Source organism: Carcharodon carcharias, chromosome 26, assembly GCF_017639515.1.
Source record: "Carcharodon carcharias isolate sCarCar2 chromosome 26, sCarCar2.pri, whole genome shotgun sequence".
Classification (NCBI taxonomy): Eukaryota; Metazoa; Chordata; class Chondrichthyes; order Lamniformes; family Lamnidae; genus Carcharodon; species Carcharodon carcharias.
In genome coordinates this window covers 13,667,990-13,689,631 of record NC_054492.1, presented here as the reverse complement: position 1 = coordinate 13,689,631, position 21,642 = coordinate 13,667,990, and the positions used below count along the sequence as shown (strand labels likewise).

Sequence of the window (21,642 nt, the reverse complement as noted above, 5' to 3'; positions counted from 1 at the left end):
GAAATAATTGCTCACAAAACTAAACTTTACAAGCAACATTGTTCGAAGTCCTTTGCACTTTGAGACTCTTTCAGCTTGTCCACACACCTGTCCTCCCCAATCACCATTCTGAGTAACATTTTCATGCCAATAAATACAATGGAAGTTACCTTTGTAATCATTTATAAAGGCAATTCTATAAATGAATGATAATGAAAACAGAAATATTCAGCAAACCAGGCAGCATCTGTAGAGAGAGAGAGGAACAGGGTTAAGGTCAGCGACCTTTCATCAGAACGGTGCTTCTTTCTCCGTAGACACTGTCTGACCTGCTGAGTATTTCCATCATTTTCTATTTTTATTTTGGATTTCAAACATCTGCAGTCTTTTCCAAATATAAACAGTGCAGCTACAGGCCTTTTATCACTGGTGACACTGTGGTGCCAGTTATCAAGTGAGTTGCCCTGCTATTTTGTTTCCCTTCCTTAAATTTAAACAATGGTCAGGAGGGTTTCTGCTTTGCTGTACCTGCACATTAACTTACTTTGCATCTTGTATGAATAGATCACGTCTCTCTGCCCATCAACATTTACATGTTGTATGCATTTTAAAAATAATCTGCTTTTCTATTCTTAGTACCACACTTTCCCATGTCATACTCCACCTGTCACTTGTTGCTCACTCAACTAACCCGTCTATGTCTCTATGCAGCCTCTGCAGCATACATTCCCACCTAGTTTTGTATCATCAGCAAATTTAGACACGTTACTCTCCATCTCTTTGACACACTCATTAATATCGATTGTAAATAGCTGAGATCCCAGCAGTGATCCGTGCAGTGCCCCACACCAATTACAGCCTGCCAAGTTGAAAATGCACCATTTATTCCTATTCTCTGCTTCCTGACCATTAATCCATGTTTATATATTACCTCCAACTCTTCGAGCCCTCACCTTTGCATATTAAACTTTTGTTTGGTACCTTACTGAATGGCTTTTGGAAATCCAAATGTGCTATATCCGCAGACTCCCCTTTATCTCCCCTTTACATCCCTAAAAGAACTCAATTTTGTCAAACACGATTTCCCTTTCACAAAACCTTGCTCATTTTCTCTGGTCGTTCTATTATTTTCTAAGTGCATTGTTAAGATTTTATTAATAATAGATTCCAACATTTTTCCAATGACTGATGTCAGGCTAACTGGCCTGTAGTTCCCTGTTTTATCTCTCTCTTCTTTTTTGAATAACAGTGTTACATTTGGTAACTTCCAATCCACTGGGACCGATCTAAAATCCAGGAACTTCTAGAAAATTATAACCAGTGTATACAACAATTGCTGCAACAATCTCCTTTAACACCCTAGCACGAAAGCTTTTAGGTCTTGGGATTTGTCAGCTTTTAGTACCTTAAGTTTTTTTCCATTACTATTTCTCCATTGATATTAATTATTCTTATTATCCGCTTGTTCACTCCTTATTTCTGATATGTAATTTGGGTCTTTACTGCTATGACAGGCACAACGTTTTGTTCAATGTTTCTGCCATTTCTTCATTCCCTGCAATAATTTATCCCATCTCCGAGGGACCAACGCTTACGTTCCCTACTCTCCTTTTTACATATTTTAAGAACTTTCACAATCTGTTTTAATATTTCTGGCTAGTTTAATCTCAATCTATTTCAATTCTTTGGTCACCCTTTGCTGGCTTCCAAAACACTACAAATCCTCAGGCTCACTATTGTTCTTTGCAAAATTATAAGCCTCGTCCATTAATCTAATTCTATCCTTAAGCTCATTAGTAAGCAACAGATGGATCTTTCTTCCTATGTTTTTGTTTTTTAACAAAATTATTTTTGTTGAACATTTTGAATAGTTTATTTAAACGTTTCCCACTGTTGATTTATTGCCATGCCATTTAGTCTATTTACCCAATCAATCTTAGCCAGCTCTCCCCTCTTTACCTATGTAATTTGCTTTATTTAAGTTTAAGAATCTTGTCGAAGCTGTAGTATGTCGCTTTCAAAATTAATATGGAATTCAGTTGTATTATGATCACGCTTTTCCCAAAGGCTCTTGTACTATGAGAATACTAATTAAATCTGCCTCATTACACAATATTAGATCTAAAATAGCTTTATATCTTGTTGGTTCCACAACATATTGTTGCGGGTAACTGTCACAAAATCATTCTACAAACTCATCTCCCAGTTTATCTTTGCCAATTTGACTGGTTCAGTCTATGTGAAGATTAAAGTCCCCCATGATTATTACATTGCTTTTGTTACAAGCTCCAATTATGTCTTGCTTAATGCTCTGTCCAATGGTACAACTACCAATAGTCATTTGGTAGTACAGAACTTGAATAATGGTGAAAAGAGAGACAAATCGGCGAAGTTTTTCATCTTGCACCCATCAGGACAAACACAAGAATGTCACAGTTCAATGGAACACAACAATTTATACAACAGAAAAAAACAGCGTTGCTTGGTTAGAAAGTTGCTTGAAGTTGAGCTGACCCTTGTTATCACTCCTTACTACTTCCTGACCTTCTGAGCCAAGATCCTATCTCATTACTGACCTTCCGTCATCCTTTACTTTCAGGGATGTACCTCCTCCTCCTGTATGTCTATCTTTTAGAAATGTTGTAAAACCTGTAATATTTCTTTCCCACCCTTAACCACTTTGTAATCTTGGGCAGGATTTTCACTGCATGCTTCACAACCCTACCATCATGGTCAAATGGGGGTCAGAATCCCACAATGTGGGATGACAATCAACTGACAGTAATTTTCCCCAAATTGGTCAATTAATGACTAGAGGCTGCAATTGCTGTCCAACTTAGGTTGGCGAGTGGGCTTTCAAAGCTGGAGGGCTAATAGGTATTAAGCAATCAAGGGCCAGTAGCAACATGGTTTGAAAATTGGCTGAATGACAGGAAAATTAGGGTACTGGTGAATGACTATTATTCGAACTGGAGAAAGGAATGGTTTCCCCGGGGTCGGTGTTTGGACCCTCATTTTTCACGATATATATTAATAACCTAGACATGGGTGTATAGGGTTCAATTTCACAATTGGAAGCGTTGCGAACTATGAGAACATAGGAACAGGAATAATTTATTCAGCCCCTCCACCATTCAACTAGATCATGGCCGATCTTCTACCTCAATGCCATTTTCCTGCATTATCCCTCGATATCATTAGTGTCTAGAAATCTACCAACCTCTATCTTGAACATACTGAATGATTGAGCTTCCACAGCCCTCTGGGGTAGGGAATTCCAAGGATTCACTATCCCCTCCGGTCGGGATTTTCTGATCCCTGCCGCGGTGGACGTTGTGGCAAGCGGCAGTGGAAAATATCGAGAGAAGCCGCAAATCGGTTTTGCTTCATCATGAAACCAGTTCATGACTATGCGCTGCAGCCATCAATGGTGGGAAGGTCATTTCAATACATTTGCATCTCAATATAAGAACTGCTCACCGGAATCATTCCCCCCACGCTGGATACCAGGGCAGCACCACATCGGTCTCAGGGGGGTGCTACAGGCAAGTCCCTACCTACCAGACCAGTGGTGAGGCAGGGGTGGCTTTTAATGTGCTGCAGGGCAAGGGCTCCACGGGGGAATAGGGGAAACTGGCCTGAGGCATGGGGAAGGGCTGCAGGGTAAGGTGTCCAGTGGTGGCGGGTGGGGGGGGAGGGGAGTAAGAATATGGAAGGTTGTACTCAGACACATGACTGGGTTGGGTGTGGTGGGGGTTAGCCTGCTCAGCCCCAGGATGGGGAGAGAGTATGTTACAGAATGATGTTAGTCACCTGGGGCCAGAATGGGAGGATCGCTGAGTAAAGAAGTGCCTCAATGTTAAGACAGGGGGAAGGCATGTCAGTCCAGTCTCAGTCATGCCCAGCATATTGTGCGCAGGGCATTGTCGTAACATCATGCGCTTCGGTCTTTGGGGTTTCTGGCATCATAATGGGCCGCAGATGGCACACTCAGTCAGGGGAGGCATCTGCAGCCTACAGATGGGCAGAGGGTATTGTGGGGTTATCTGAAGGTGTTGGGGGGGATATATGTTTAACTGTGCAAGCGGCCTCAAGATGGGAGGTATGAGGTCCACCCGGGGCAAAGGCATATCGACCTCAAAATGTTCAGGGTGAACAAAGGGATATCTGCCATAATCACAATGAGATCAAGGAATACAGGGGGAGGGTTGAGAGGGTTTTGGAGGGAGGGAAACCTGAACATTAAGTTCCTCCGGGATGATGGGAGGGGTTTCCATACTCACATAGGGAGGGTCCAAGTTGCTCTGGAAGTAAGAGCTCAGCACCACCATCTTACAACCTGCAGCGATGGTGCAGTGCTGCTGGTGAGGGCGGATTGGATGATAGGTGCATGCACTGGGGCGGGTGTTAGAGGGGCACACAACTGAACTGTGTATTCCCAAATGAGGAGAGAGGCACAACTGAGGCATGTTAGGAATCTTTCAATGATAATCCACCAAATCAGCAAAGTGAAGCAATGATGCTCATTCATGTGAAACTAATCCCACAAAGTTCCACTAATTGATCTCCTTGCATTAACCCCTTGTTTGCCGTGTCGAAATTCCCCAGAACCATAACGCACTCCAGAGCAATTGGGCGACTGGACAAGCTTCAGATGCGTGTTACAATCGTGGCGCTGACAGGTTCACAGAAGAGAAGCCTTAGGCTCCCTTCAAATAATCTCATTTCCTGACTAAACATTTTCCATCATGTTTATTCCAAAGAGTGTGGTATCAGAGTGCAGTGAATGAGGATTCTGTGCCTGGGCTGAAAGCAGCACATCAAAGCGCCTGGCCAAACCAATATCATAGCAGTCGGTCATGTGAAGGGAGTGTGGTGGGGAGAGGGGAAGGGATGAGGGGGGGGTTGGTCAGAAGGGGCATTTTGAAATGAACCCTGCGCTGGCCAGGATATCAGGGTGAATAGTTGCCGACGCTGGGACAAAGCCCTTGAACCCACATTCACCGACGAGTCATTAACAGAAATAGGACCTTCGCAGGCTGATGCTGACTCATGTCTGTTTCTCATTGATGCTGCAGAGAGGAGACCATCAGGAAGATGGAACCTGGGTTTATTGCTGCTGCATAATCACATACAGGCAGGAGAGAAGGAGAAGATTGTGACGGAGGCATCTGACTCACCAAAGGGAGGGGCAAAACCCTCAAGGCCAAGGGGCAGCAGGGCCTCCTCCAGACACAGAGGATGAGGCTCATAGAAACAGTGTGCGTAGGTGGCTTGCAAGACCAAGGGTGTATGGAACTCGCATGTCTTATCTGCAGATGCGTGAGAGACAGTGTCATCAACACCTCCGCATGTCCAGGGATCTGGTGACACACACTTGCCACATTCTCCAGGACACTGGGAGGGGCACTGAGAGGACATCCATTTCCAGTAGCTCTGAAAGTAATGGCTGCACCAATTTCTACGCCAATGGTTCCTTCCAGGGTTCCACAGGGTCGTCTGTGGGGTCTCTCAAGCAACCACTCACAAATGCATTCATGAGGTCCCAGATGCCCTTTTTGCCAAGAACCACAATTACGGCAACTTCAACAGAGACCAAGCAAGCCAGGACGGCAAAGCATTGGGTTTTGCTGAGATTTCAGTGTTCCCACAGATGCAGGGTGCCATCGACTAGACTCACGTGGCTATAAAAACTCCCTGGCAGCAGGCACTCCAATACATAAATAGGAAAGGCTACCACTTACTCAGTGAACATCTGCTCTACAACTATAAAAAATTGATCCTGTAGGTTTGCGCCAGATATCCAGGAAGCATCCATGACTCATACATCTTGAGTAAATCACAGATCCTGGACATCTTTGAGGGACCACACAGGATCCAGGCTGGCTCATTGGTGACAAAGGGTACCCACAAAGGACTATGCTGATGACACCCATGTGGCAGCCTCAGAGTCCTGCAGAGAGAAGGCACGAGGTTCATGCCACTACCCGAATATTAGCGGAGCACACCATAGGGATCCTAAAGATGCAATTCCGATGCCTAGACAGATCTAGCGGAGCACTCCAGTTCACTCCCTAGAGGGTCTCACGGATCATCGTGACTGGCTGCGCGCTGCACAAGCTGGCACTGCAAAGGGGGGAGGACTTGCCAGATGCCAACATGGAGGAGCTGCATGTCTCCTCCAATGAGGAGGACATCGAAGGGGATGAGGACATTGAGTTCGAGGAAGCCGAGGCTGCAGGGGAAGAGACAATAGCACGAGCCAGATGAGGCAGATGTGCACGAGGTCCTCATTGCCACAGATTCAGTGAGGAGGATGGCAAGTTGCAGTGAGCACCCTCTTGGACAAGGGCCTTCCCTCATAGGCCAACATTAACACCAGCATTGCTATTCCTCTCATTTCAAACATGCACTTCAATACGAGAGTGAATGGTTACACATCAGGCTCACATTGTCCTGATCCTTTAAAGGGTGATGAAGCCTAAGGAGCATGTATCCTTGCTGAGATGAGGTGCTAACTGGAGGAGGGAGTTCCGGCATCAGACGTCCGAAGGTGCTGCTTCTTCAAATGTCTCTCCAGTATCCCAGCCACAATGACAGCCTACAAGAGTCAGAAGCTGTTCCACTATCCTCTGTGGGCTCGAGGCTGTATGCATTCAATCTGACACTTGGGCCAAGGCAGCCGAGGAGGTTCCGCAGGTATGCATCTAATCAGAGATGATTCAGTCCTCTTTGTAACCTTCTTCTATATCACATTAACATCCGGCACACACAGCTTGGAATGCTGGTCTGCTTTTATCCTCACCTTACTGTACAAGTGGACCACCTGAAGATGACGCTTGTGTGCCAGATATTAAAATCCCTCCTCTTTAAGAGACACATTGTGTCCTCATGGCCAGGCCTGGCCCTTACAAACTCTAAAATGCTCAGACACCATGAGGCCCTTAAGGTCATGCAACGTTGCTAATAAAGAACAGACCTCCATTGAAGTCTTCGATGGTGCTGTCCTCAGGTTCTGCATCCGAGGTGTCATTGGGGCTGGAGCTGAGGTCTTGGCTTGTGGATGCCCTTGGGTGCTTTCCAGAGGTGCCTATGAAAGAAAGAAGAGATAATTAGTGCACAGCAGGCTACTCTAAAACAGGACAATGCGCTCACAGTAAGGTTATCTGAGGGATGAGCTGGTGCAGGATCCTCGCTTGGATGTGCGCTGCTTACTTCAAAGTTGCTGCTGGCATGGTCCACATCCCCTCCAGCCAGCTCAATAGCTCGATTCTCATAGGGAGTGAGGACTTTGATTTCAGCCACTCCAGCTCTGATCTGAGATCTCTCCCTTTGATTGTGTGCGAGCTTGTCCTACATAAAGATAGATGGAGAGTGTGAGCAGGACGCATGCCAGGGCAGATGATGAGGATGTGTGGGTGGCGAGTAAAGCCATGGATGGGGTAAGGCCATGAACTGCAGAGGAAATGAGCCCAGAAGGAGATGTGAAGGTGTATGTGAGAGAGTGAGCGGTGATGTCTCTTGAGCTGGCAGTGAGTGAGATGCCAGTGAATGTGTGATGGGCTTGAATGTGTGAGTACAGAGTGATGAAATGATTGTCTTACCCTGGCAGCACAGATGAGATCGCTCATTCTCCCTCTGCACTGGGTGGCTGACCTGTTCTGTGCTGCATTGGCACTGACCACCACTGCCAGAGCGGTGAGGTTGGTGGACCTCCTCCGGCCATCACGGGATGGAGCGCTGAGAACATTGTGCGGACCCTAATTACATCCAGCAAGTGTTCCGGGGAGGTGTCACTGAATTTGGGTGCAGCTCACTTCTTCCCTTTTGGGGCCACCTCTCTCATCTGTGGCAGTCCTGGGCTGCAAACAATGAAAAAGCTCTGCACGGGTGCCATATCAACATGGTGCCCAGAGTGAGGAAGTGGTGAGCTCATGGTGAGGCAGGCGAATCAGAGGCTGCCCGCCAACGATCTGGCATGTTTCCCGTGCATGATTAATGAGTCAGAAAGCGGATGATACTGCTCAAAAAAATCAGCCATTGCAGCCGGCAGGACAGTGCACGGAGGGGAAAATCCCGCCCACTGAGATAAGAAATTACTCCTCATCTCAGTCCTAGATGGCCTACCCCTTATTCTGAGACAGTCCCCTGGTTCTAGACTCCCCAACCAGGGGAAGCATCCTTTCTGCATCTACCCTGTCTAGCCCTGTAAGAATTTTGTAAGTCTCACTGCAATCACCTCTCATTCTTCTAAACTCTACAGAATACAGCTCCAGTCTCCTCAGTCTTTCCTTATAGGACAGTCCTGCCAATCCTGGGATTAGTCTGGTGAACCTCCGCTGCACTCCCTCTATGGCAAGTATATCCTTTCTGAGTTAAGGGGACCAAAACTGTACACAATACTTCAGGTGCAGTCTAACCAAGGCTTTGCACAATTGAACCAAGGCATCTTTATTCCTGTACTTAAATCCTCTTGCAATAAAGGCCAAAGTACCATTTGCCTTCCTAATTGCTTGCTGCACCTGGATGTTAGCTTTCAGTGACTCATGAACAAGGATACCTAGGTCCCATTGGATATTAACACTTTCCAATCTCTCACCATTTAAGAAATACTCTGCAACTTTGTTCCTCCTACTAAAGTGGATAACCTGACCCTTACCTACATTATATTCCATCTGCCGTGCACTTGCCCACTCAATAAGCCTATCCAAATCTCCTTGAAGCCTCTTTGCATCCTCCTCACAACTCACGTTCTTACCTAGTTTTGTGACATCCACAAACTTGGAAATATTACATTAAGTCCTCATATCCAAATAATTGATAAATATTGTGAACAGCTGGGGTCCAAGCACTGACCCTTGTGGTACCCTACTAGTCACAGCCTGCCATTCTGACAATGACCTGTTTATCCCTACTCTCTGTTTTCTGTCGCTTAACCAATTCTCACTCCATAGCAGTATATTATCCCCTATCCCGTGTGCTCTAATGTTGTTTACTAATCTCCTATAAAGACCCTTATTGCAAGCCTTTGGATAATCCAAATACACCACATCCACTGGTTCACCCTGATCTATTATGCTCGTAACATCCTCGGAAAACTGCAACAGGTTTGTCAAACATGATTTCCCTTTCATAAATCCATGTTGACTCTGCCCAATCCGATCATTATTTTCCATGTATCCAGTTATCACATCTTTTGTAATAGATTCTAGTATTTTCTCTACTACTGGCATCAAGCTAACAGGTCTATAGTTGCCCATTTTCTCCCTTCCTCCTTTCATAAACAGTGGGGTGACATTTGCAACCTTCCAATTGGCAGGCACTGCTCCAGAGTGTATAGAATTTTGAAAGATGACCATCAATGCATTCACTATCTCTATAGATACCTCTTACAACACACTGGGGTGTAGAGCAATGGGTCCTGGGGATTTATCAACTTCAGTCCCATTAGTTTCTCCAATATTACTTTTTTAGTGTTAAACTTCAAAAGGGCAAAGGGAGGCTGGTGGAAAGGGCAACCTAGTGGCAGATGAAATTTAATGCAGAGAAGTGGGAGGGGGATGGGGTTTAGGAAGAACGAGGATAAGCAATATCAAATAAAAAGCAGAATTCTAAAGGGGGCGCAGGAGGAGAAGGACCTGGGCGCGCGCATCTGTGCATAAATCACTGAAGGTGGAAGGGCAGGTTGAGAGAGTGTTTAATAAAGTACACAGGATCCCGGGCTTTATAAATAGAGTGCAAAGGCAAGGAAGTTAAGATAAGCCTTCGTGAAAACATTAGTTTGGCCTCAACTGAAGTATTGCTTCCAGTTCTGGGCAACACACTTCAGGAAGGATGTGAAGGCATGAGGGAGCATTGAAAAGATTGACGAGAATGGTCCCAGGGATGAGGAACTTCAGTTATGAGGATAGATTGGAGAAGTTGGGACTGTTTTCCTTAGAGAAGGAAGATTGAAAGGATTTGGAATACCTCTATCAAATCTCATGAGGGGTCTGGACAGAGTAGATAGGAAGAAACTATTCCCATTAGTGGAAGGATCAAGAAGAAACAGAGGATGCTGATTTAAGGCGATTGGCAAAAAAAGCAACAGCAACATGAGGGAAAACTTTTTTACGCAGCGAGTGGTTAAGATCTGAATGCACTGCCTGAGACTGTGGTGGAGGAGGATTCATTCATGGCTTTCAAAAGAAGATTGGAGCTGGCACTGAATGGCCTCTTTCTGTGATATAACCATTCTATGATACTATGATTTTTGTTATTTTTTCACAGGATGTGGGCATCACTAGCTAGGCCAGCATTTATTGCCCATCCCTAATTTCTCTTGAGAAGGTGGTGGTGAGCCGCCTTCTTGAACCACTGCACTCCTCGTGGCTTAGGTACACTCTCAGTGTAAGTTCCAGGATTTTGACCCATTGACGGTGAAGGGATGATGATATAGTTCCAAGTCAGGGTGGCATGTGGCTTGGAGGGGAACTTGAAGGTGTGGTGATGTTCCCATGCATCTGCTGCCCTTGTCCGTCTGGGTAATAGAGGTCACAGGTTCGGAAGGCGCTGTTGAAGGAACCTTGACAAGTTGCTGCAGTGCATCTTGTACAGTCAAACTCGGGTGACCTGAAATTCCACTTGCATCTAAGTTATCAAACATTCCCTCTGGTAGAATAGCAAAAGTTATAGAACAATGCCAGTGATTAACTGAAATTCCAAAGTGATCAATCTGGATTAGCCGAATATTTGTTCGGTGCAGGCAAGAGAAATAATACCAAAGTCAGGGTTTATGCGCCTGCACCAACCAATCAGAGCAGAGTGGTTGGACCTAAGCACGCTCCAATTTCTCTGTGAAGCAACATGCAAAGCATGCGGCTATGACAAAACCTATGAGAAAGTTAAAAGTGTTGTCAATTGGAGAGAAGGTGAAGTCGGTAGAGCAAATGGAAAACCATGAAACAAAAAGTGGATGTCAAGAAAGAGAGGGAGATTCTGCGATCAAATTTGTCCACCATTCTGAAAGCCAAGGAGAACATTTTGGAACAGTTGAGCAAACAGGCATTCTCTCCAGCAAACAAAAGCTGCCTATATGAACGTCAAAGAAGACAACATGTTTCAAGTCAGCCCAAGCAGGAAAGTGGAGTTGCCATAACAGAGAAGCTAGGACACATGGAGTTCACCTGCAGTGGTGGATGGCTGGACCGATTCATGACAAAACATTGTCTTCTGCACAGTAAGTGGCGAGGGTGCCGCTGCTACAACAACGATGATAGGCTCCAAAATGGTCTCGTCCATGCCTTGAATGAGTATGCACAAAGAGACGTTTTTAACATGAATGAAACTGAACTGTTTTACTGTATTTTGTCAGGTCGGTCTTTGATGTGTCAGGGGGACACTTGTGATGGCAGAAAGCAGAGAGAGAATGAGTCACTGCTTTGGTCGTCGCCAACATGGATGGCACCAAAAAGCTGCTGTTTCTCGTGATAGGGAAGTCCAAGAGTGATGGTTCTCTGCGGAAGTCAAGACACTACCCACACAGTACAAGGGCAAATAAAACCACCTGGATGACCGCCAGCATTTGTGGGGCATGGGTCAGGAAAGGAGACAAAACATATCAAGGAAAGAAGAGGAAGACTGCCATCATCATCGACCACTTCCCCACGCACCCCAACATCACTGGTCTGAAGAGCGTCAAGCTGATGTTCTTGCATCCCAATCAGTGGTGGATTTAAAGTTAGTGAGGCTCTGTGCACAGCTTCATTTTTGGCACCTGGACATTCGCTGCTTACGATATGATGAGATCACTCTATGGTTCCTGAACCTCTCATTGCTTGGAATAGACTTCATTTTCTCAAACTTCATTTGAAATTTATAATTAACTGAAATATTTAATATTCAATCTCAAGCTGTACTGAAAACTTGAAATTGGATAGAGAGGTAACTGTAGCACATGACTGAATAGATTTTGAGAGGTTCAAATGTGCCCATAGGCTCAGTAATAATAAAGAATTTGCTTTATATGATGCATTAATCACTCATTTGAAATCATCAGCAAATTAATGGAAGGCGTTGTTGACAGTGCTATCAAGTGGCACTTGATATCAAGCGGCAATAACCTGCTCATTGGCGCTCAGATTGGTTCTGCCAAGACCTCCAACAGCCAAAGCCATATTATAGCCTGCCACTAGTCAAACTGGGTGAACTCCCATTTTCACCCCAGGTGACTGGACTTTGCCTTCAGTAAGTAAATTCAGCCCTTAGCTTTTGAGGTGTGCTGAGACCTCAAAACAAACAATTTAATGGAGCTTTTAAAGGTCCACAAGGCTGCAATATTATACCTGGTTGAGACCTTCATCAGCATAATTGGCTGCCCTCTGTGGAACAGGCAGGCAATCTGATTTCCAGACTGCTCCTTGAGGAAAGTTCCCTGGAGGCACGAATGCATCGCGGAGCCAATCCGATGGGCTTCCCACTATTTTCTCGCCTTCTGACCACCTCCCCACATCACCTGCATTTTGGGGCACCTCTTGGTTTGGGGGTCCCATTCCACAGCACGGTGTGTTTCACATTAAATCCACCGCTGCTCCCAATACCACAGCCAATGGATCAGGTGGTGATTCAGAACTTGAAAACCCATTATCAATGGCAGCTAATCTCTCAGCTTATCGAGACCATCAATAAGAAGCAGGGCCACAATCCCACTGTACCCTTTACCCTGTTGATGCTGCAAAAGGTATGGAAGGTGGTGAGGAAGCCACAATTGCAAACTGCTTCAACCACACTGGGTTCAAACAGGCACATGACATCGAGAACGAGGAAGAACAAGGTGATGCCAACCAACACAATAACTGTTGTAAGTTGTTAGGCATAGTTTAGTAGGTCTTAAGGCATTCATTGTCTTAGATCAACAGTAAGTATTTATTAATTACTAGAAACTATATGCATAGGTACAGTAAAGGTCCAGGCTTGGAACTGTCTCCATGCTTGCTTCTACACACAGCTCTGTCCAACACTACACTGACCCATAGGTGCAGGTCATGTGTTCCCTTACATCACTGTGTGGGCGGTACTGTACTCAGTCCCACGTTGACCCCTTATGTGCCAGACCCTTATAATACAATGATAAGGCACTTTTTGCTTGTTTGCGGGAGGTCGGTATAGAGATTCTGGAAGAGACATCAATGAAAACCTACATGGAGGTGGGCAACGCCATACAATGTACATGTAACTGACTGATGATACCATCATAGATGCAGTGCATTCTTCAGCTGAGGAGTCTGATGACCCTGAAGATTCCAATGAATGCCCACGAGCTCGCCCGCCTCTTTCCCTGGCCGATGCTGACGAAGGTTGTAGAGGTGTTGCGGCATTTCGCGCTGCAGCACAAAAACATGTTTGACTGCACTGACAACATGGCAGACTTTATCATGCATGTCCAAAAACAGCACACTAAGCAGATAAAGATTACGGAGTTTTTCCAGTGCTAAATCCTGGCCTTTCCCAAGGTCAACCCCAGGCTGTTTTCAAGGCCAGCGCGATATGAACAAATGGAAGAAAGATTTTTTTTTCACTTTTTTACTGCGCTTTGCCATGTGTTCATTATTGGGCATTTGAATCTGCAAAACAGAAAGTAATACAATAAGCTTTAGAAGCATCTGTAGGCATATTGGGTTACATAGAGATGCATTCATGCCACAAATTGGGCCTCCTCAGCTATCATGAGGCTCTGCTTAACCCAAATTGCAGGTGGCTCCCCTGGGATTTGACATATCGAGAGTTTACTCTATATGGTACACACTGTGGCCACTGTGCATTGGTGGTGGAGGGAATGAATGTTGATGATGGTGGATGGGGTGCCAGTCAAGTGGGCTACTTTGTCCCGGATGGTGACAAGCTTCTTGAGTGTTGTTGGAGACACACTCATCCAGGCATGTGGTGAGTATCCCACCACACTCCTCACTTGTGCCTTGTAGATGGTGGACAGGGTGTGGGGAGTCAGGAGGTGAGTTACTTGCCACAGAATTCCCAGCCTCTGATCTGTTCTTTTGGCAACAGTATTTATATGGTTGGTTCAGTTAGGTTTCTGGTAATTGCAACACCCAGGATGTTGATTGTGGAGGATTCAGTGGTGGTAATGCCATCAACATTCTATGAGTCTACCAGCTCCTGGCAATAAAACAAAAAGAATAAGGTAGCTACCGTAGTCCATGAAGGACCATAGACATCTCTGTCCATCAGCAAGAGACCATTGGTTACGTACAGTCTGAGAGGCACCACTTCGCAAGCTTGGTGCAAGGCAAGGCAGGCCTCCCTGAACTACCACAACCAGTAAGGGGATTGATCTCATGCTATTGCAGCACAACAACAACAACATGCATTTATATATCACTTTTAATGTAATAAAACATCCCAGTCCCTTCATAGGAGGATTATAAAATTAATATGACACCAAGCCACATAAGGCTACTAGGTCAGATGGCCAAAAGCTTGGTCAAAAAGGTAGGCTTGAAGGAGCACCTTAAAAACATAAAGTGGGAGAGAAGAGGCAGAGAGGTGTAGTGGGGCTTAGGGTCTAGGCAACTGAAGGCGCAGAACAATTAAAATCGCAGGGGTGCTCGGAGTGTGGATATCTGGGAGGGCTGTGGAGCTGGAGGAGATTAGAGAGAAAGGGAATGGCGATGGTCATGGAGGGATTTGAAAGCAAGGATGAGAATTTTAAAATCTTGGTAACCTCCTCCCCTCCTCTGGACCTCATTCCCTCTTGCATCGAATTCCCAAGATTAGTACTTAATTTATAAAGCACTCTGTCCCCAGGTGACTCTGTGCAATAGCCAACACTGTCTACTTATATAGTGAGCTTTTGACTCACACCCAAGTTACAACTGCTAAGTCAGCTTCCTGTTACAATAATTCACATTTAGTCAGGCAACAGCTGACTGACCATTAACTACCACTGACAGGTAGATATCGCAGGTTGCAGTTTCTTTTCCAGTTTTAAAGCTCTAAGTCAAACTTTAAATGTTAATCTAAGTGACAGCTTGTATTAAGTTTTGTTTCGTTAGGTTTGGTTGGATTTCACTGCAATGAAGCACCTTGGGATATTAAACATTTTTTAACATTAAAAGTGCTATATAATTGCAAGTTGTTGTTGTAGCTGCTGCTGGTGATATATCAGCTAGTGACAGTCATGATTCGGTATTTTCAGTCACTTTGCTTCTTCTCCTGGATTCGCCTGATGTTTTCTGGGATGTTCAGGTCTGTTTTTCTACAGGACTTGCGAGTTTTTTGCTGGAGGAAGTTACACAGGGTCTGACGTGCATTCACATCAAGGTGGTAACTTGCTATTCTCAGACCCTCCTCTATTTTGAGAATCCCCCAAAAGGCTGAAAGCTGGTGGCATTTTTCTTCCTCAGGTTATGCAAGAAGCTCTTCTCCATCAAACCGTGGGGAATACTTGCAATACTATTAGCGTTACCCTTCCTTTACTGTGACATGGTGAACATCAGGAGCTTAGCTGCTTCCAGAAGGGGTTCTCTCTTAAATGAGGTAGCAGGGTTTCTATTTGAGCTACACCTCAGACTCCCAACTGGGCTCAAGGGCAGCACATGCCTAATAAAGAGAAGAGCCCTTGCTGCGAGGGTCAGGGACTTAATGAATGTGGAACACCAGGGTGCGTATTGCTAGGGGCATTCACAGGTGTCAGTTGTGGCTCCTTGTGTGGCACTTCACTTCTGAGTCAGAAGGTCCTGGGTTTAAGTCCCACTCCAGAAACTCAAACAAAATTTGGGCTGACACTCCAGAGCAGTACTGTGGGAGAGTTGTACTGTCAGAGTTGCTGTTTTTTTTGTGCTAACCCGAGGCCCTAACCGCCCTCTCAGGTGGACACAAAATATCTCAGGGCACTACTCAGGCCACTAGTTAACCTACAACACCACTAAAATCAGTGATTGGCTCATTATCACATTGTTGTTTTTGGGAGCTTGATGTGCGCAAATTGGCTGCATTTCATATGAACATACAAATTAGAGCATGAGTGGGCCATTCGGCCCCTCGAGCCTGCTCTGTCATTTGATAAGATCATGGTTGATCTGGTTTTGGCCTCAACTCTACTTTCCTGTCTACCCCGTGCACCCTTTGAATCCCTTGTCAATCAAGAATCTATCTAACACAGCCTTAAAAATATTCAATGACCCTGCCTCCACTGCTCTGTGGAGAAGAGAATTCCACAAACAAACATTTCTCCTCATCTCCGTCTTAAATGGGAGACCCCTTATTTTTAACTGGGTCCCCTAGTTCTAGTCTCTCTCACAAGGGGAAACATCTTCTCAGCATCCACCCTATCAAGTCCCCTCCAGATCTCATTTGTTTCAATAAGATCACCTCTCATCCTTCTAAACTTCAATGGGTATAGGCCCTAGGCCCAGCTAAATTTTTGCCCACTCACTTAATCTATCCATGTCCCTCTGCAGATTCCTTACTCTCCTATCTATCTTTGTGTCATCAGCAAATTTAGCAACCATAAATTCGGTCCCTTCATCCAAGTCATTAATATTGATTGTGAATAGTTGAGGCCCCCGCACTGATCCCTGTGGCATTCTACTAGTTACATCTTGTCAACCCAAAAATGATCCATTCCTCCATTCATGTGAATATGTTACTCCCTACATCATGAGCTCTTATTTTGTGTAGTCATCTTCGATGTGGCACCTTGTCAAATGCCTTTTGGAAATTCAAGCATACCACATCTAAAGGTTCCCCTTTATCCATGTTGCTTGTTACTTCCTCAAAGAACTCCAGTAAATTATTCAAATATGATTTCCCTTTCATAAGACTATGTTGAGATTTTCTAAGCGTCCTGCTATAACCTCCATAATAATAGATTCCAGCATTTTCCCTATGATGTTAGGCTAACTGGCCTGTCATTTCCTGTTTTCTGTCTCTCTCCTTTCCTGAAAAGGGGAGTTACATTCACTATGTTGTGAATAGTTGAGGCCCCAGCACTGATCCCTGTGGCACTCCACTAGTTACAGTTTGTCAACCCGAAAATGACCCATTTATCCCTAACCAATCCTCCATTCATGTGAATATGTTACCCCCTACATGGGATCTTTCCAGAATCTAGGGAATTGCAACATTCATTAAGTTTCCTACATTACAAAAGTGAGAATTTGCCAAAAGTTGATTATAAAGCACTTTGGGAACTCCCAACCGTGTGAAAGGTGCTCTATAAATGAAATTATTTATCTTCAGCTGCTTGGAAGTCCTGGCGTTGTGTCCAACTTGCAGCAGGACATCCAGAAACTGAGATCCACCTACTGCCCTGCATTATTTAATATATTGAAGAGGCTCAAACACGTGGAACAGTTCTGTCTGATCTTATGCTCGTTCAGAAGGAGCTGCTTATTATCAGCAAAAACTCCTGCCTCACAACTTGAACCTTCTTTTGTAAATTCCCTCCATGCCTTTCCAGGCTGCACAGAGACATCTCTTGTTTAATGTGGAATGCTTTCAATTTCCTCATCCTAATCTTCCACTCGGACATACTTTGGCAACACTTCACCAATGACGGAGGTAGGTGGCGCTGGTTGAACACCCTGTATTCAGGAAATTCTTTGCCAGTGCTGCTGGGGAACTGAGTTGGAGAGTGCTAAAAGGAGCGGTGATCAATTTTTTTTACTGACAACCAGGCCACTTGCCTAGTCTACAACCAGGAGGAAATGGTTGTCCACATGTATGTGCAGCACCAGAGGATGCAGAGCCTTTTACATTTCCTTGCAGATGTTCCTGGAACTGCTCCACAAGCCAGGGTGAACTGCAAGGCTTTGAAGCTGTCCATTATGCAGAATCATACAGCACAGAAGCAGGCCTTTCAGCCCATCATGTCTGTGCTGGCTCATTGGTAGAGCTAATGAATTAGTTCCACATTCCTGCTCTTTCCCCACAGCCCTGAAAATGTTTATTTTGCAAATATTTAATCAATTCTGTTTTGAAAGTTACTATTGAATCTGTTTCCCTCACCTTAAATGGCAGTACATTCCAAATCAGGCCAACTGGCAGAGAAAAAACATTTCTCCTTCTCTGTCCTCTAGTTCTTTTGCCAATGATCTTAAATCTGTGTCCTCCAGTTACTGACTGTCCTGCCAGTGGAAACAGTTTCCTCCCATCTACCCGATCAATATCTTGCATAATTTTGAACATCTCTATTAAATCTTCCCTTAACCTTCTCTTATCTAAGGGGAACAATCCTAGCTTCACTGCTTTCTCCACATAACTCAGGTCCCTCATCCTTGGTACCATTCAGGTAAATCTCCTCTGCATGCTCTCCAAGGCCTTCACATGTGCACAATCTGGAATTTACTGCCCGACATAGTCCCAATACTTCCACATGCAATTGAGGCTCTGCAAGCATTCTTCATTTAAAAACAGGATCAGTGGGTCAAGCGATGACGGGTCCAGACTTGCTCGTTGGCAAAGCAATGTTCTTTTCATTCCCCCATCAGTTGCTCCTGCTCATTCCTGCATGGTCCGTTTCCAAACAGGTGGGCCTCTTCCCTCACTGGTTCAGCCCCTGGGATGGATGTCTGTGGTAGTGTCAGCAAGGCAGAGAGTATGTCTAGCCGTGTGCTCTAAACTGCTATAGGTGTGGATTCCCCTGCTGCCCGTATCCAATTTGTCCAGATTAGGAAGAGGAGAGAGGTTAGAGTGGATCACTCTGGAGGAAAGGAGAGGTGGAGGGCGAATGATAGGACAAAAGGGAAGGGAAGGCAAGCAAAGGGACTGTTGCGGAGCTCCAACAAGAGGTGGAAGGGCCAATTGGAGGAAGGAAAGGGGATGGGGAAATTAGGGGAGATGGGGACAGGTGAGAAAGAGGAGAGAGGGAAGAGAAAGGGGAGAGATGAAGATGAGCGAAAGGTGAAGCGACAAATGGATTGAGAGAGACAGAGAATATTAAAAAAATGTCATCTTCTACTTCTCCTTTAAACTATCTACTCAACCTCCCTTGCATCCTCCCTTTCCCCTCTCTGCTCTTCTCGCATTCCCTCCATCGTCTCCTCCTACCCTGCTTGACCTTCTCCTCCAACTCATTTCCCCTCTTTTCCTCTTCCTTTTCCCTGCCTTTCCTCTCCCTCCGTGCCCCCACCTTCCCTCCTCTGCCTTCTTTCAATGGATTTCTTCCAAACTCACTTCATGGGAAAATCTGCTCTTGGTATGTGCAGCACCACAAGAAATTGACGAGCGATACGCTAGAAATCCAATGACCTGGGTTTTGCGGTGGGTAAATGCTGATGAAACTGTCAAGGTTAATCCCCTGAAGCAAATAACAACTTCTGGGGCAGGATTTTCGGGTCGTTGGGTGGGCCCGGGGGTGGCTGCCCATGATTGGCCCCCGACCACGGTTTCACGCTAGTTGGCCAATTAACGGCCAACATGCTGAGAACCGCGAGCATAGAAGTCTGTGCATGCCAGGGGTGGGTGGGGGCGGGGAGCGCACACTGAAAGCTCAATAAAGGCAGGGAGCTGAAAAATTATACAATCAAGAATAAAGAGTTTTAAAATCTGAAAAAAAAACGTCCTGACATAGGACTCTCTCACAAAAACATTAACAGAATAAAAATTCTACCCAAAAGTTTATATTTATTTTTTATTTAATTGTGGAAACCTCGTCCCGCCCATGGATGAGGTTCGCTAAAAAAAAATCAAAAGGCCGCCAACAGTAAGGCTGGACAGGCAGCAAAAAAGAGGTTTTAATTAATTGATTAAGGGCCTTAATAGGCCTCTTAATTGTTGGCTGATGCGCTGCCAACTCTTGGGCGTGCCGCCAACCGAAATACCGCACGAGGGTGTGATGATGTTGGGACTCTAGCCCGACGTCATCGTGCACTATTTTACACCTGATTGGGTCGGGCGCGCGCCTTGCCCCGGGATGTAAAATCCTGCCCCTGGAGTCGTCAATAGCACAGGATAACCCAGGAATCAGCGATTCTACGTTTCTCCAGAGGGTGCGCTGTTGAGGCACTCCCAACGGCAATCAACGGGTAATCGGTTGAATTGACGAGAATTCTTAGGCTGTTAGTCTCACTGTAAAAAAACCCTTCAAAAAGTTACTCCTTATTGAAATGAGGTGTAACTTGATTTTTAATGGCATATTAACTTCATAATTACTACTTAAAAGCTGAGAAGCTAGTTTTATACTTCTGGTACATCACTGTTTGCATAATGTTAAAATTCCACGGTTTTAAAAAATACATCTTTTTTTCAGTAGTTGGTTTATTTTTTATTTTAGCTTCTATCTTAATCCAATCATAAAATTTGAAGTAGAAATGAATGATATTAAATGCTTTGAACTTCCTTGTACAAATACCTCAATATGATTGGCTGCTTACCTGCTCTCTGACATCACTGCTTTACGCCAAGAGGTCCTCTAGTCTTGGCACCAGGTTTAAACTTCTGTTGGGATATGGGAAATCCACACAACGGGGCTCATGAGATTTTAGTGGACAGCTTTCCTTGAGTGGCACTGATTCTTTGCTGCTGAATGCAAAAATCTTGCCCAGTGTATGCAGCATTTCTTATTTGTATTATTTGACTTCCTGTGTGTAATACATAGCCAGTACTCAGATTCGAACTCAAATAGAATAAATGACGACCTAATCAGATGGTATAGTATTACAAAATTCCTGAACTAACTTCATTGAATTACGCTTCAAAATCACAAGGATAAGAATAGCACGCTGATAGCCCATGAGCAGGCGAACATCACTGCACAGGACTTACCAAAGGTACAGACTGATCTGTCTCACCCAGTCCATATCTTTACTTTATCACCATCGGACAAAACTGACCACTTTGTCCGGCCCACGTCCTTACTATAACTCAACCACAGAAAACTGGTCTCACTCTCTCACCCAACTCTGTGTTGATTAAACCACAGAGACTAAAAGGTTTTCTCATCCAGTCGCCTAGCATGACTCCACAAGCTTTCCTCTTATCAGCTCTTTTGTCCGTATTTGAACCAAGGCTGTAATGAGGTCAGGAGCTGAGTGACCTTGGTGGAACCCAAACTGGACATCAGTGAGCAGGTTATTGATGAACAAGTGCAGCTTGATAGCACTGTTGATAACACCTCCCATTTCTTTTCTGATGATCGAGAGTAGGCCGATGAGGCAGTAATTGGCCGGGTTGGATTTGTCCTGCTTTTTGTGTACAGGACATACCTGGGCAAATTTCGACATAGCCTGGTAGATGCCTATTGTTGTAGCTGTACTGGAACAGCTTGGCTAGGGGCACGGCAAGTTCTGGAGCACAAGTCTTCAGTACTATTGCCGGAATACTGTCAGGGCCCATAGCCTTTGCAGTATCCAGTGCCTTCAGCTGTTTCCTGATATCACGTGGAGTGAATCGAATTCGTTGAAGACTGGCTTCTGTGATGCTGGGGACCTCCAGATGAGGCCAAGGTGGATCATCCACTTGGCACTTCTGGCCGAAGGTTGTTGCGAATGTTTCAGCCTTATATTTGCACTGCTGTGCTAGGCTCCTCCATCATTGAGGATGGGGATATTTGTGGAGCCTCCTCCTCCTCCAGTGAGTTGTTTAATTGCCCACCACCATTCATGACTGGATGCGGCAGGACTGCAGAGTTTAGGTCTGATCCGTTGGTTGTGGAATCGCTTAGCTCTG

General features: G+C 45.1%; 1 long non-coding RNA gene across 1 annotated transcript in view; it reads right to left on the bottom strand.

Moving 5' to 3' along the window:
• Positions 1-216: 216 nt before the first annotated feature.
• LOC121269802 overlaps positions 217-21,642 on the bottom strand; it is a 46,202-nt gene continuing 24,776 nt past the window's right edge. The window contains exons 3-4 of the long non-coding RNA XR_005941418.1: positions 6,959-7,069; positions 217-226 (exon numbers count right to left, since the gene is read on the bottom strand). This is a non-coding gene — a long non-coding RNA (uncharacterized LOC121269802). The remainder of the gene's footprint in view (positions 227-6,958; positions 7,070-21,642) is intronic.